The following is a 14583-nucleotide window of genomic DNA, read 5'->3' on the forward strand; positions in this document are numbered from 1 at the left end:
CAAAGACAGGATTCTCTGACCTGTATGCTTTGCTGCTCAGTTAATATTTGCTGATGTGCAAGTATGACTGGCTGCCCAAAGGTAAGCAGCAATGCTGTATACATTACTGCTCACTCCAGTCACTGGTCCTGGTGCTCTGCATCAAACCAAGCAAATGTTTACCTAGCAGTGAGACATTTAATGTAGGCCTTTGTCACTCAATTCCTACAGAAGTTCTTTATAAATTTAAATCAGATGCCAAATCTGAATCAAACAAATCTTTACAAAATGTATTTCAGTAGGTTCACTCATCTCTAGTCACCATTCCTCTTCATGGTTCCTGGTAGTGGAAGTGACTGGTTTCTCGCCTGTCAGCAGAAATGTGGGCCCAGGTGGAGCCTCAAGCTAATGTGCCACAATGTTTACAAAAGGGGTAGTAAGGAGCTGATAAAAGGGTGTGTTCTGGTGTCAAGTGCTGAGCACAAATGGTACACGCGTGGAGACGAATAGAAGTGAAGTTGGCCTAAGTGAATTTTTAGCTCCAGTGTTTGACCTCCAGCTTATCAACACATCTCTAATGGAGAGCATGAGTTTGCTCACTGCAAGTGAAGTACAAGGCTGGATGCCAGAGTGTTTGACATGAGGCCTGCAGAGATGCTTCATATTTGTTCACCTCCATGCTCCTGGCAGACCACAAGGTGTGAGATTTCAAGTCAGTGTCACCTAGTTCACCTCCATGCTCCTGGCAGACCACAAGGTGTTAGATTTCAAGTCAGTGTCACCTAGCAAGGAGGGTGTGTGTCATGAAGAGAAGACAGTGAGCTGATACTAGAGATCACCACGATTTTACTAAGGCTGTGATTGTAGAAAGAGAGAGAGTTGGCAAAACTCTGTGAGGAATGTAGATAAAGGGGCATAGGCTAAGCTATCAGCCCATAGAGGAATCAGTTCTAGAGAGTTTACTTGGCCTGTGAAAGACGGAAGCCAATAGGGAACACAATGAGTGTTAAAGGGGTACTCCGCCGCTGGTCGCGGTGGGACCCCAGCGATCAGACATCTTATCCCCTATCCTTTGGATAGGGGATAAGATACCTACCGGCAGAGTACCCCTTCAAGGTAGTGCTAGGCAGAAACCTGTGGGAGGCTACTGGTAAAGACTGTGTGAGACATTAGCTTTAGAGGAACTGGTGAACTGCATGTAACAAAAGATTGAGTGCCAGAGGCCTGTAGTATGATCTGGTTGCTTCCATCCTTGGGTGAAAGACTGTTCTAGAACGTTGAAGCATACTGCATCACAACCAAGACAAATAGTACCGCGTTGAGTGTATTGGAATCATTGAGGTTCTATGCTTCATAGGAGATTTTCATCAAGCATTTTGTACCACTGTCATATTAAAAAAGAAAAGTAAATATGATTGGTTTCTACCAATACAATCAGAGACTGTTCATCCCCTAACACATCTCTCCAGCTCCACAACAGATAGAGCCCATCCACTGAACACTAATGGCTACACTACATGTAATACTGACTGCTTGCCCCCAGATGAGATATGCTCAAATGGGCCATGAGAATGTGATATTTTAACTTTTCCAATTATTTTGTTTTCGTGTGAGGGAACAGGAGAGATCAGTCATAACGTGGTGGACCAATATTGGTAGTAAGGCAGACTATAATGTTCAGACTAAGAAAAAGCAATGCTCAGAAGACATTCCAACCTTCCCATTAAAATATATGTTTGTCCACTGGAATTCCCTTCTAATGCCTCTTCTGACAGCTGATTCTATTAATATACTGACTGAAGTGACACATTTTCTGAATACCCAGAGGCCTGGTGGGGAATCGCCTTGCTAAAGGGAAATTAACACGCTAAAAGTTTTACATTAACAAATGGGTTTAATACTACACAACAGGGGTCATTTACAGATTCCACTCGTTTAGGAAAATAGCACTATTTTTACAATAGTAAAAACAACCTGCACTCTTCTGCTATCATCTGTGCTTAATTCTCTTTGATGGATTGTTCATTTTTTTAGACAATTGGTGACCACTGACATTGTGTGCTCCACTGCTATAATCTATAGAGAAACCTGGTAACAAGGGCTTAATTAATTTCCCTGCAGCACAGCTACAGGATAAATAGTGAATTACACCATTTTCATTATATTCAGTAGGGTGTTCCGGGGCTGGTTCGGAGGAATCGGCTCAACGGCTGCCCCGATGTGACCTGTTCCCTCCAGGTCTCACCATGAGGCTGGGAGGGTCAAGAGCCGAGGTACTTTTGTGCCTCGGGGAATAGTGACCCCCGAGGTGCCAAAACTCACTGAGGGTACTGACTCATTGAGTGGAAGCACTGGCACCATATCTCTGCACCTGTGGCACTCACCTCTTGATTCCCGGCCTTCTGTCTAGGATCGGAGAAACCTGCACACATTCACTTATTTATTTCTTTTTGTTCACTGTGTCACTTTTTACGTGTTGTTTTGTACACAGGATTGTTAGGTTGCGGTACCCCTTCTGGGTGTCTGTCCAGGCGGTCTATGGGAACAATTAGGTTCCACACCTAATTGCAAAAACCCCAGGTACACCTGCATGGGCAGGGTACCGACCATTAATGGCTCTGCGGGCAGATACCTTGGCTAATATCTAGGGGGATGCTGTAAGCATTTGTGGTCCTTTAGTAGCTTCGGCGAAAAGGGACATTAAACCTGGAACCTCGCAGGTGCCTTTTGGCCCGAAGGGGAAGGTTTGTTCGGGAGCCTCTCTCCTTTCGGTGAAGGGCTTGCGATAGACCACATCTTTTGTGCACATTTTTTAGTGTAACAGGTTTGCACTTTTTTCTTGCATTTTGGGTGATTCGAGAGCACGTTCCTCGGCTCTTAGATGAATATTCAGTAGGCAGTTCGTGTAATGTGTGGATGTGTTGGCTCCAAAGCAAGAGTTAATTTTTTTAGGGTAGATGAAAATAGGTTTTGTCAATTAAAGGGAAGAATTATCTGAAAAATTCTGGAGTGCGTAGATGGTTTATTCAGTCATCATTGTTTCCAGAGGCCTTAACCTCTCACTGTACAATCTCCCAGTATGACCCTCAATAGTGACTGAAGATTCTGGCACTGAAACAGGTGGAGATGTCAGAGACAGGTCTCCTGATTGATCTTACTCTCTGGGGATTCTTTATTGCTGAGCTAGAAGAGTTTGTGCTGTTGTTCTGAGCCATAGGGAATAGCAGACAAGCACCAGGCACTACAATAGGCGATCATCTACGTGTTTAGCAGCAATTATGGGCTAAATCTTCGCTAAGCCCTGGGCTGGCTGGCCATTTTCCAGGTATTATCATCACCCTGGTTGTTCTGGCATTTTGTCAGGTAAAACTATCACAGAGGACAGTTCATCTCGGGGACAATTTTAGGAGATAAAGATTAATGACACAGAGTTATAAATGATGACGTTTATATACATTTCTGCACTACCTAATACATATCATGTAATTCACACTCTTTTTACAACATTACAAAGGGACAGCAAGTCCTCTGTGGCATATAAATAGTCAGAGACCACTCAGTGAATATTATTTTGCCTTTATACATATATTAAATTTATGTATGATGTCATATTGAACTGTAATAGTTTATGCTGGTGGCAGTGAGCCACAGTACCCATCAACCTTACCATGTAGCATAGTTCATGGGCATAAGGTCTTGTCTTAGCAGAGCAATACTGATATGCTGAGCCACTAACCTGAGGGGAAGGAGCCGAGCAAAGTGATATAAAAGCAGGACTCTTAGCAGTAAGGGGAGAGAACAAGGGTACAACCTTGTAAGGGGCAATGGTTGTGCTACAAGCCTGTGTGCAGTAGCCATATGGTATAAACATCAGTGTTCTGGCTTGCTCCTCTGCAGGAGAGGCAGGAGTACTGGAGGTTATGGAGACGCTGGTATGCTAAAGGCTTGGAGACATGGCGCAAGAAGGTCATCTTTTTAAAAAGGCCATTTTTTCACAGAAGACGCAGTAGTGTTGCTTTGACAAGCAAGGCCTAGACATTGGTGACAGTAAGCTGGTAATGTGACCCCCCTCCTAGTATCCCAGGACTAGATAGAGATTAGATGTAGAAGTGGGGGGCTTACAATGAGCAGAAGTGGTATAGACTAAATACATCATCAACCTGTGAGGAGCTGGATCTGAGGAGTCCCCTGGGGTCGTTGAACAGAGTCAGCCCGAAATGGGTGACCTGTAGCTGTGAGTAGTTATGGGCTTTAACCCAAGGAGGCTGTAGTTAGGCCCTTTTAAAAACTTTGGGAAATTTCTAGTCCTGGTGGGATGGCGAATAGCTACAGTGGGAATTGGTTGCCTCGCAGGCCTGTAAAGTTAAGCCGTTTAGCCCATAAGACCTCTGTCCAGAGCTTTGAGCATGAATCAGTACCAATCTTATGAAATATTTTCAGAAATATTTCAGACAAATGGGAGAATGTTCTCCAGATATAATAACATGGGATCCAGGGATCCTGGGAGAGCTTACAGAGGGATTTTTCTGGTGGTTTGTGACTAAATTTGCCCTCCTCCCACTAATCTCCACAGATAAAGGTATCATGGTGCTCTGCCGTTCTGAATCTTACACTTAATATCTGTTGAATTGCTTTTCTGCCTTGCAAATACCTTTGTTCCAGTCATTTCTGACTTATTTTTTTTTCCGAGTCATTTTTTTTTCCGAGTCATTTAACTCTTTCCTAAGAGAAGCCTAACCAGAACAATGATGTGATGCTCTATATAAACATAAATAGAGGGCGCCATTGCAATAACAGACTCCATAAGGGGCTTTTACTCAATAAGTATCGGATAGGTGAGGATCTGGTCACTAGAACCTCCACTGATCAAGACAACAGGGGTCTTGTGTACCCTTCTTTGAATGGAGCAGCACTGCACATTCCCACACCATTACTCTTTTTAGGTTTGACAAAGATAGCCCAGTGCTGCACTAAACTTTTTTGTCAGGCCCATAGAGTTGAGGAGAGGCAGCAAACATATCTGACCATCATTCTATTTAACCAGCAGGATACGGATCCTGTTCAGTGATGGTCCCAGTGGCTGGACCCCCAGGAAAACTCCTTAAATTACTATAAAAGCAAGATATTTTCTAGGGGTCCCAGCTGTCAATCCCATTCATCCGTGTTGATGATGAAGGTGCATAACTGGTAGGCAGATGCAAAAGCAACCTGGACACCAAAGGGGGTAAGATATTTCACAAGGAGTTGCAGCAATGTGACTCCCATTCCCTCCGAGGCTATAGAGACACAGAAAAGCTGCAAAGTATTCTTTCTGCTGAATCCGCATAGAAATGCATTGCCATCTATGAGACATGCATTTCCGAACGGTCCTAGCACTGGCATGTTCTGCCGGCACACCACTGTCAGTGGAGTGTCAGCACGGAAATGATCATGACCACCATATGAACATAGCCTCTAAGGCTGAAATTTAAGTTTTAGGGGAAAGGAGAGCTGCCATTTGGAAGATGAACAATCCATTTAAAGAAAAGCTGCTAAATAATGAACAGCGCAGAGAGTCTGTGAACAGACAGCGAAAGTTAATGGAGCTGCATCCTGATAGCCATTTGGACGAGGAGGAGAAGGATGGTGACCAACAGCAAGACCCACCTGGTTTCCTGCAGCAACTGATTATTTTGTGTTAAAAATGCAACAGGACCAGAGATTATAGTAAAAAAGAAGTTATATATATATATATATATATATATATATATATATACAGTCATGGCCGTAAATGTTGACACCCCTGAAAATTTTCAAGAAAATGAAGTATTTCTCACAGAAAAGGATTGCTGTAACACATGTTTTGCTATACACGTTTATTCCCTTTATGTGTATGGGAACTAAACCAAAAAAGGGAGAAAAAAAAGCAAATTGGACATAATGTCACACCAAACTCCAAAAATGGGCTGGACAATATTATTGGCACCCTTAATTTAATATTTGGTTGCACGCCCTTTGGAAAAAATAACAGAAATCAGTCGCTTATAACCATCAATAAGCTTCTTACAGCTCTCGGAATGTTGGACCACTCTTCCTTTGCAAACTGCTCAAGGTCTCTCTTAGGGTGGGTTCACACCATGATTTTTCTATACAGTTTTTGGATACATATATATTTTTGGATACGTATGCAACCATACAGCAAACAGTGGCCATAGACTTTCCATTCAAAACCGTATGCACCATATTGTATACGGTTGTCTCCGTTTTTCAAACCACACGGTCTTTTTTTTCTGGACAGAAAACCGTGGCCTACCACGGTTTTTGGTCTGGGTGAAAAAACGTATTAAGCCGTATGCGTTTTTTTTAAACATGGGAGTCAATGGGAACCGTACAGAACTGTATGTGCGTACGGTTCCATCCAGTTTTCACCATACGGTTTTTGACTTTCCACATTTTTTTTCTTGGAATTTCAATCAAACAAGTGAAACTTATTATAATGGAGTGAAAAGTTAAAAACGTATACGTTTTTTTTTCTTAAAAAACAGATGCAACCAGACGTCATTTTTCAAACCGTATACGGTTTTCAACCGTATACAGATAAAAATTTGTACACACGTTTTGATACAGTTTAGTCAGGTTTTGAGGAATCCGTTTTTTTATCAAAAACCTGATACAGGAACCGTATAGCAAAATCGTGGTGTGAACCCACCCTTATTGGAAGGCGCCTTTTCCCAACAGCAATTTTAAGATCTCTCCACAGGGGTTCAATGGGATTTAGATCTGGGCTCATTGCTGACCACTTCAGAACCACCAGCACTTTGTTGCCGTCCATTTCTGGATGCTTTTTGATGTATGTTTGCGGTCATTGTCCTGCTGGAAGACCCAAGATCTCGGACGCAAACCCAGTGTTCTGACACTGGGCTGTACAGTGCGACCCAAAATCTGTTGGTAATCCTCAGATTTCATGATGCCTTGCACACATTCAAGGCACCCAGTGCCAGAATCAGCAAAACAACCCCAAAACATCATTGAACCTCCACCATATTTCACTGTAGGTAATGAGACGGTTAGAAGGTACAATATGTTGAGGGTGAGATTCTTGGTCTTGTACTTCAGAGGATCTAGATAGTGCATCAGCCCAAAGATTCTTCTCTGCTGGACAGAAGTGAATAAAAAAGTCAAATCTGGAGAAGAACAGAGACTAACGAGCGTGTCGAGGGTTGAGACGAAGGGAAGTCTGTAGATATAGCAAGTTCTTGTGGTCAGTATAAATGGTAAGTGGATGTACAGAGCCCTCCAAGAGATGATGCCATTCTTACAAGGCCAACTTAATAGCCAAGAGCTCACGATCTCCAATTGTATAATTTCTCTCCGCAGGAGAGAAAGTCTTAGAGAAGAAACTGCAGGTTACAGTTTTTACTGATTTTTGTGTCAAAACTGCGCCTGCACCAACTGAGGAAGCATCCACTTCCAAAATAAATGGCTTGCCTGGATCTGGTCTTGACAACACAGGAGCAGAAGGGAAGGTGTATTTTAACTGTTTGAACGCTTCTTCGGCCTCAGGAGTCCAGTCCTTTGGATTAGCAGTTTTCTTGGTAAGAGAGATGATGGAGGCAACCAAGGTGGAATAGTGTGGAATAACAAAGCCAAGGAAGCGCTGAATCGCTTTCAAGCCAAAAGGTCGAATCCAATCCAGTACAGCTTGTTAGGCTCCATTTGTAGACCTTGGCTGGTAACAATATACCCCAGAAATGGAAGGCTGGTCTCTTCAAAAGTACTCTTTTCAAGTTTTGCATAGAGTTGATAGAGTCTCGGATGCGCTGTAAAACTTGGCGGAGGTGAGAACAATGAGTGTAGAGATTGGGCAAATGAGAATGTCATCCAAATAGACAACGACACAGGAGTATAGGAGGTCACAAAAAATGTCATTGACAAACTCCTGGAAAACTGCTGGAGCATTACAGAGTCCAAGTGGCATCACCAGATACTCGAAGTGTCCATCACGAGTATTGAATGCAGTCTTTCACTCGTCCCCTTCTCGTATATGAATCAAGTTATAGGCCTCACGGAGATCTAGTTTAGAGAAGATCCTGGCACCCTGCAGACAATCAAATAATTTAGAGATTAAAGGAAGTGGGTAGCAGTTCTTTATCATAATTTTATTCAAGCCTCGGTAGTCGATGCAAGGTCGCAGAGACCCGTCTTTCTTTTCTACGAAGAAGAACCCGGCTCAAGCAGGGGAAGAAGACTTCCTGATAAACCCCTTCTGAAGATTCTCCCGGATGTAATTAGACATAGCCTGAGTTTCAGGGACCGATAAAGGGTAGATTCTGCACGGGGGGGGGGGGGGGGGAGTGTAGCTGGGCAGTCAGTCGATAGGACAATCATATGGACGATGAGGTGGTAAGACTTGTTTTTCACTGAAGACATCAGCAAACTCCTGAAGGAACAAAGGCAAACAGGACAGAGGGCAAGAACATCATTCCAACTTAATATCCAGGAAGAAGCAAGCGGGAGGCACTCATGAATGCTAAACGTAGAATTTATTCAGGTTCGGTCACAGGATACAATCAGCCAACCAGCCGTTTCACGCTAAATGCGCTTATTCATGACGGGTCATAAATAAGCGCATTTAGCGTGAAATGGCTGGTTGGCTGATTGTATCCTGTGACCGAACCTGAATAAATTCTACGTGTAGCATTCACGAGTGCCTCCCGCTTGCTTCTTCCTGGATATTGGATTGTCTCTTCTTCCTGGGATTGAGCACCATGTGAACACGGATAAAGCTGGATGACCGGATCTTGGTTGCAGTTCACACCACCTCCGGCTTATTGGTAGGCGGCAGTGCCGACTTTCTATTTTCCTTCTTGAACATTGATTCCAACTTAGTCAAACATATTTGAATACAGTGGTTGTTGCAATGCGGTCCCCAATAGAGAACTTCTCCAGTTTTCCAATCCAGCTGCGGGGCATGGAGTTGCAACCACGGTAGGCCAAGCAGGAGAGGAGAAGTACAATGAGGGAGTACACAAAAAGTCAAGTTCTCCTTATGCAAGGCTCCGACCTGCATAGACAACCATTCAATGCGGTAAAGCCCAGTACAGTCCAGTCTTTCTCCATTGACTGTAGAGATGTACAGGGGCTTTAATAGGGGAGATACAGGAAGATGAAACCTATGTACTAGGATAGGCATCAATAAAATTTCCCACGGACCCACAGTCCAAGAAGGCAAGAACAGAGACAATCTCTTTGGAGGGTAGAAAAAGCTGTCAAATTTAATCATGGAGAGGTGGTATTCACAGCTAGGGAGGCCTCTCCCACAAACACTAGGTGCGAGCGTTTCCCTGACTGTGAACGTAGAGGACAATCTTTTAGGAAATGATCCGCACTGGCGCAGTAGAGGCATAGATTCTCAGTTCGTCAGCAAGTTCTTTCCTGCAGGGTCAGGCGGGACGATCCACCTGCATAGCCTCCAATGCGGGAGGCAACATAGAAGGTTGCGGTGGTTGCTGGAAGACAGGTGCCAGACGAGAAAAGACTGTCGTGCAGACTCCTTTTCTTGGGAAAGTTCCTCACGTTGCTCAGAGAAACAGCTATCAATCCAGGATGCCAACTTTATAAGGTAGAAGGCAATTCATTTAATGTAGAAGGCAATTCCCGGGCAGCAAAGGCAACCTTGATATGGCTGGATAGTCCTTTCTTGAAGGTGGCGCAAAGAGCTTCATTGTTCCATGATAACTCTGATGCCAAAGTACGAAACTGAATGGCAAACTCGCAAACAGAGGAGTTGCCCTCCGAAAGATTCAGTAACACCGTCTCAGCGGAGGAGGCTTGGGCAGGTTCTTCAAAGACACCCTGAAATTCTATCAGGAAAGCCTGGAGATTGGTTGTGAGAGCATCACTGCAATCCCAAATCGGAGTTGCCAAGGCCAAAGCCCTTCCAGTTAGGAGACCGATGACGAAGGCCACCTTTGCTCGTTCCGTAGGGAACTGTTCCCGCCATGAGTTCGATGTGCATGGAGCACTGAGTCACGAAACCCTGACAGGACTTGGAATCCCCCTCAAATTTCTCTGGAAGAGACAAGCGGAGTTTCGTTCCGGAGGAGACTGCTGCGGCGGGAGGCAGTAGTGGAGTAGGAGGAGGCTGTGGTTGTGACGGTTGCTGCAGAGCAGTTAGCAACTGCTGCATCATGGGAGATAATTGGCTCAACTGCTGTGCCTGCTGGGCCAACTGCTGTGACTGGTGCGCCACGATAGAAGCAAGATCCGAGTTATCTGACAGAGGAACCCCAGCGGGATCCATGGCCGGATCTTGCTGTAACGGAGCTGGATGTGGATCCTCTAACCTGTGTGGCTGATTACATGGACCGTATCGGGGAGCGGAGTCTAAGATGCCGCTGGTCTTCACCAGAGCCCGCCACAAGGCAGGATGGGCTTGCTGCAGCAGGCGACACCCAGGACGCTACCCCCGACACGGCTCGACCACACAGGTAGCTGGGCAAGGTGAGGTACCAGAGGATAAGGCAGTAGCGTAGTCAATGTAGCAGAAGGTCAAGAAGGAAGATGGCTGGGTCTTTCAGCATAACAATGATCCCAAACACAGCGTCCAGGCAACAAAGGAGTGGTTTCGATTTCAAGGTCCTGGAGTGGCCTAGCCAGTCTCCAGATCTCAACCCCATAGAAAACCTTTGGAGGGAGTTGAAAGTTTGTGTTACCCAGCGACAGCCCCAAAACATCACAGCTCTAGAGGAGATGGGCCAAAATAGCAGCAACGGTGGGTGAAAACCTTGTGAAGACTTACAGATAACGTTTGACCTCTGTCATTGCCAACAAATGGTATATAACAAAGTATTGAGATTAACTTTTATTATTGACCAGATACTTATTTTCCATCATAATTTGCAAATAACTTCTTTAAAAATCTGAAAATGTGATTTTATGGATTGTTTTTTCTCATTATGTCTCTCTTAGTTGAGGTATACCTATAATGAAAATTACAGGCATCTCATCTTTTTAAGTGGGGAGAACTTGCACAATTGGTGGCTGACTAAATACTTTTTTGCCCCACTTTGTGTGTGTATATATATATATATATATATATATATGCACAAAGTAACCATATGAAATAACAAAAGTTAACTCCACTAATTTATCAGCCCATAGAGAAAAATGAGCAGGGTTTTAATCCCCCAGTATAATATAATGGATGGTGCATTGTGTATCAATCTGTAATTTCTTAAATTCACTCATCCGGGGGAAAGCCACTCAGCACATCATACAATGTATTTTCTGCAGTATTCATACACGCTCTGTTTCCAGGAATTATACTATATGTAATCTAAGCTTATTTGTGTCATACTTATGGAAAGAAACCTGGCTCTATACATACTATATGTCTTCTACAGAAAGAGAGAGACACAGGTTGTCTAAAATGGAATAAGTAATATACAACAACAGTAGCTGTATACAGTAAAGGACTGTCCTCTAGTGGTGAACTGTGGTCATGACCCATTTTTGATTTTTTATGCCATAAAATGCACACTATAGTGCACTACACTCTGTGAGAATATAGTTATAAGGGATGCACTACACTAAACTGAAATAAAGTTATAAGGGATGCAGTGTTGCAGTTGTATCCAGGACCTGAAGGCTATGAGGCCCCCATATTACAGCTTTTGCAATGGGTCCATGTAAGAGTCTTTTACACATTTATTCAGTTTACGTTACTTTCAGTTACCTTTATTAGCCAGAGTAAAGAGTATCTCTCATACTGGCAGACCCAGCCAATCCATAAAACTGCATGGTTGGCTGTTTAAGTCAATGGTCCACGATGTACTGTAATTCTACAATTCTACATTTTCCCTGCAGTGGTCTCTATAGGCAATACATATAGTTAAACACTGAACCAATGAACACTGTCTATATTTTTATCCAATGACCACCTGGAAACTTTTTGCCAACAAACTAATAATTGTGCCATGAACATTAATCCCAATAACCCCTTGATGGCGCTATTGTTTCTCAAGTGTAATTGATCCTATCAAAGTTTTTGTGACTGACCAGTTATATAGTTTGAATGGTTAATAAAGACATACTGTATGTTTCTAACAGCAACTAAATCATGCCAGCAAGTAGCAGATGTTAGTGCAGAGGAAGTCCTGGCAAAGCCTCATGCCACAACCTGCATGGTAAAGGCATCACATATATAGCATAAGCAGGTACATTCATACATGTGTACAGTCCTTCAGATGACTGATTAGTCAGTGCAGAGGAGCAGGCAATAAAGGGTGCATCTGAAGTCCATATTGTGGGAAAGTTACCCCCTTACACACATATCTGTCCATATATCTAGAGAACAGAGTCTGGGCCTAATCTTAGCATTCTGCACATGAAGATGCTATACATGCTAATGTCATAAAGATAATAGCGGTGACGTCCGTAGTGACCTTTGAGATGTGCGGTTCAAACCTTTAGATATCACTAGACGTGGGTTATACCCTTAAAAGGAAACTAAGCCAAAGTTTGTTCAATGGAAGTCAATGGGAGTCACTCCAACTCCCATCCAGCTACTGAAAACAGTGGAGTGACTCATGAGCAGACAGACAGCGATTTAGGAATTAATCTCTCCGATCCCATACACACATGACCCTAGGTCCTCCCTAGGTAGAGGCTGGAAATAGCTTTTTTACACCATGCTGGGAGAACACAAGATAGCTCTGTGCAGGACACCATACAATGTGCAGTGATCTGACATGATTCACAGAATAAGAAATCTCCAGTAAATATAATCCTTTTAGTCAATCTCCTCTGTCACATGTTACTAATTCTGTTCCTAATAAAAAGTTGGGCACCTAATACTATGTATTACACTGTGTGTGTGTGTGTGTGTGTGTGTGTGTGTGTGTGCGTGTGTGTGAGTGTGTATATATATATATATATATATATATATATATATATATATATAAAAAGCAAAATCATCGGTAGTTGCAGTATCTTGTAATACCTTTTTTATTGGACTAACAAGATTTTGTAGAGACAAGCTTTCGGGATTCCTCCCTTTATCAAGTCATAAGCATTTCTGAGCTCACAAGGAGAAAACACAGGTTCTATCTCACAAAATATGCAGGGGTTAAAACAACATTAGTGGAGAATGGACATTAAGTTGGGCCATAAATTGTATAGCTATAGGACGATAGACTACAGATAAGGATGAGGAGGGGGGGGGGGGGGGGGGGCTGGAGAGCAGAGGTGAGAATAGTGGTTACGCTGGACAGACAATTTTACTATAGAGCCATAGACTGAAGATAAGACTAGACAGGGGAGGGAGAGCAGGGGTGTAATGGTGTTAGAGCAGGGAGAGGGAAGACAGTTTAGCAAAGGTTATAGGACATTTTTATAATGAGATAAGAAGCTTAAATCCACATTAAGTCCTCTGTTCTTGGAGTCATAAAGAACTATCATTTTGGCTTCAAATGTCTTTCTTTCCTGGGTGTTCTTGAAGTTTCCTTTCAGGATCTTGATTTTGAGGTCCTGTAGGGAGTGACCTGTTTGAGTGAAGTGGTGTCCAACTGGGGTGCAATAGTCCTTTTCTCTATGGTTGTTGATGGATGATCTGTGGAGGTTCATCCTTTTGTTAAGTGGCTGACTGGTCTCACCAATGTAACATCCCAGGTCACACCTGGTGCATTGTATCATGTAGACTACATTCTCTGTGGTGCAGGAGTAGTGTCCCTTGATGTTGTATGTCTTGTTGTTGTGGGAGGCCTCAGAATTTGTGCAGATGTGTTGAAAGAGTTTACAGCGCGGTTTGCCGCAGGGTTTGGTCCCATTGTCTGTATCTGATGTGTCTGTGGGTAGTTTCCTATTGACCAGCTTTTGTTTTAAGTTGGGTGGTTGTCTGAAGGCCAAGATGGGTGGTTCAGGGAAGATTTGCTTTAACACCTCATCTTCTGCTAGTATTGGCTGCAGGTCCTTGATGATTTTGCGTATTTCCTCAAGGGTGGGATTGTATGTGGCTACCAAGAAAGGCATAATATACAGCCAAGCCATCAGGTACCACCGCATCTGCTCCAACCTTGATGACAGAGACACACATCTACAAACGCTAGCTGAGAAATTTAAACAAAAAGGTTACAAACCAAGGACCATCCATAAGAAAATCCACTCTGCTCTTCAAACACCACGTGAACACCTGCTGCAATACAGAGAGAAACAAACCTCATCACGCATACCACTGGTAGCCACATACAATCCCACCCTTGAGGAAATACGCAACATCATCAAGGACCTGCAGCCAATACTAGCAGAAGATGAGGTGTTAAAGCAAATCTTCCCTGAACCACCCATCTTGGCCTTCAGACAACCACCCAACTTAAAACAAAAGCTGGTCAATAGGAAACTACCCACAGACACATCAGATACAGACAATGGGACCAAACCCTGCGGCAAACCGCGCTGTAAACTCTGTCAACACATCTGCACAAATTCTGAGGCCTCCCACAACAACAAGACATACAACATCAAGGGACAATACTCCTGCACCACAGAGAATGTAGTCTACATGATACAATGCACCAGGTGTGACCTGGGATGTTACATTGGTGAGACCAGTCAGCCACTTAACAA

General features: G+C 43.5%; 1 protein-coding gene across 1 annotated transcript in view; it reads right to left on the reverse strand.

Moving 5' to 3' along the window:
• Nucleotides 1–14583, reverse strand: part of JPH2 (junctophilin 2) — an 88799-nt gene that overhangs the window by 19710 nt on the left and 54506 nt on the right. The window lies entirely within an intron of this gene.

This window comes from Hyla sarda, chromosome 12 (genome assembly GCF_029499605.1).
Source record: "Hyla sarda isolate aHylSar1 chromosome 12, aHylSar1.hap1, whole genome shotgun sequence".
NCBI classification, from domain to species: Eukaryota; Metazoa; Chordata; class Amphibia; order Anura; family Hylidae; genus Hyla; species Hyla sarda.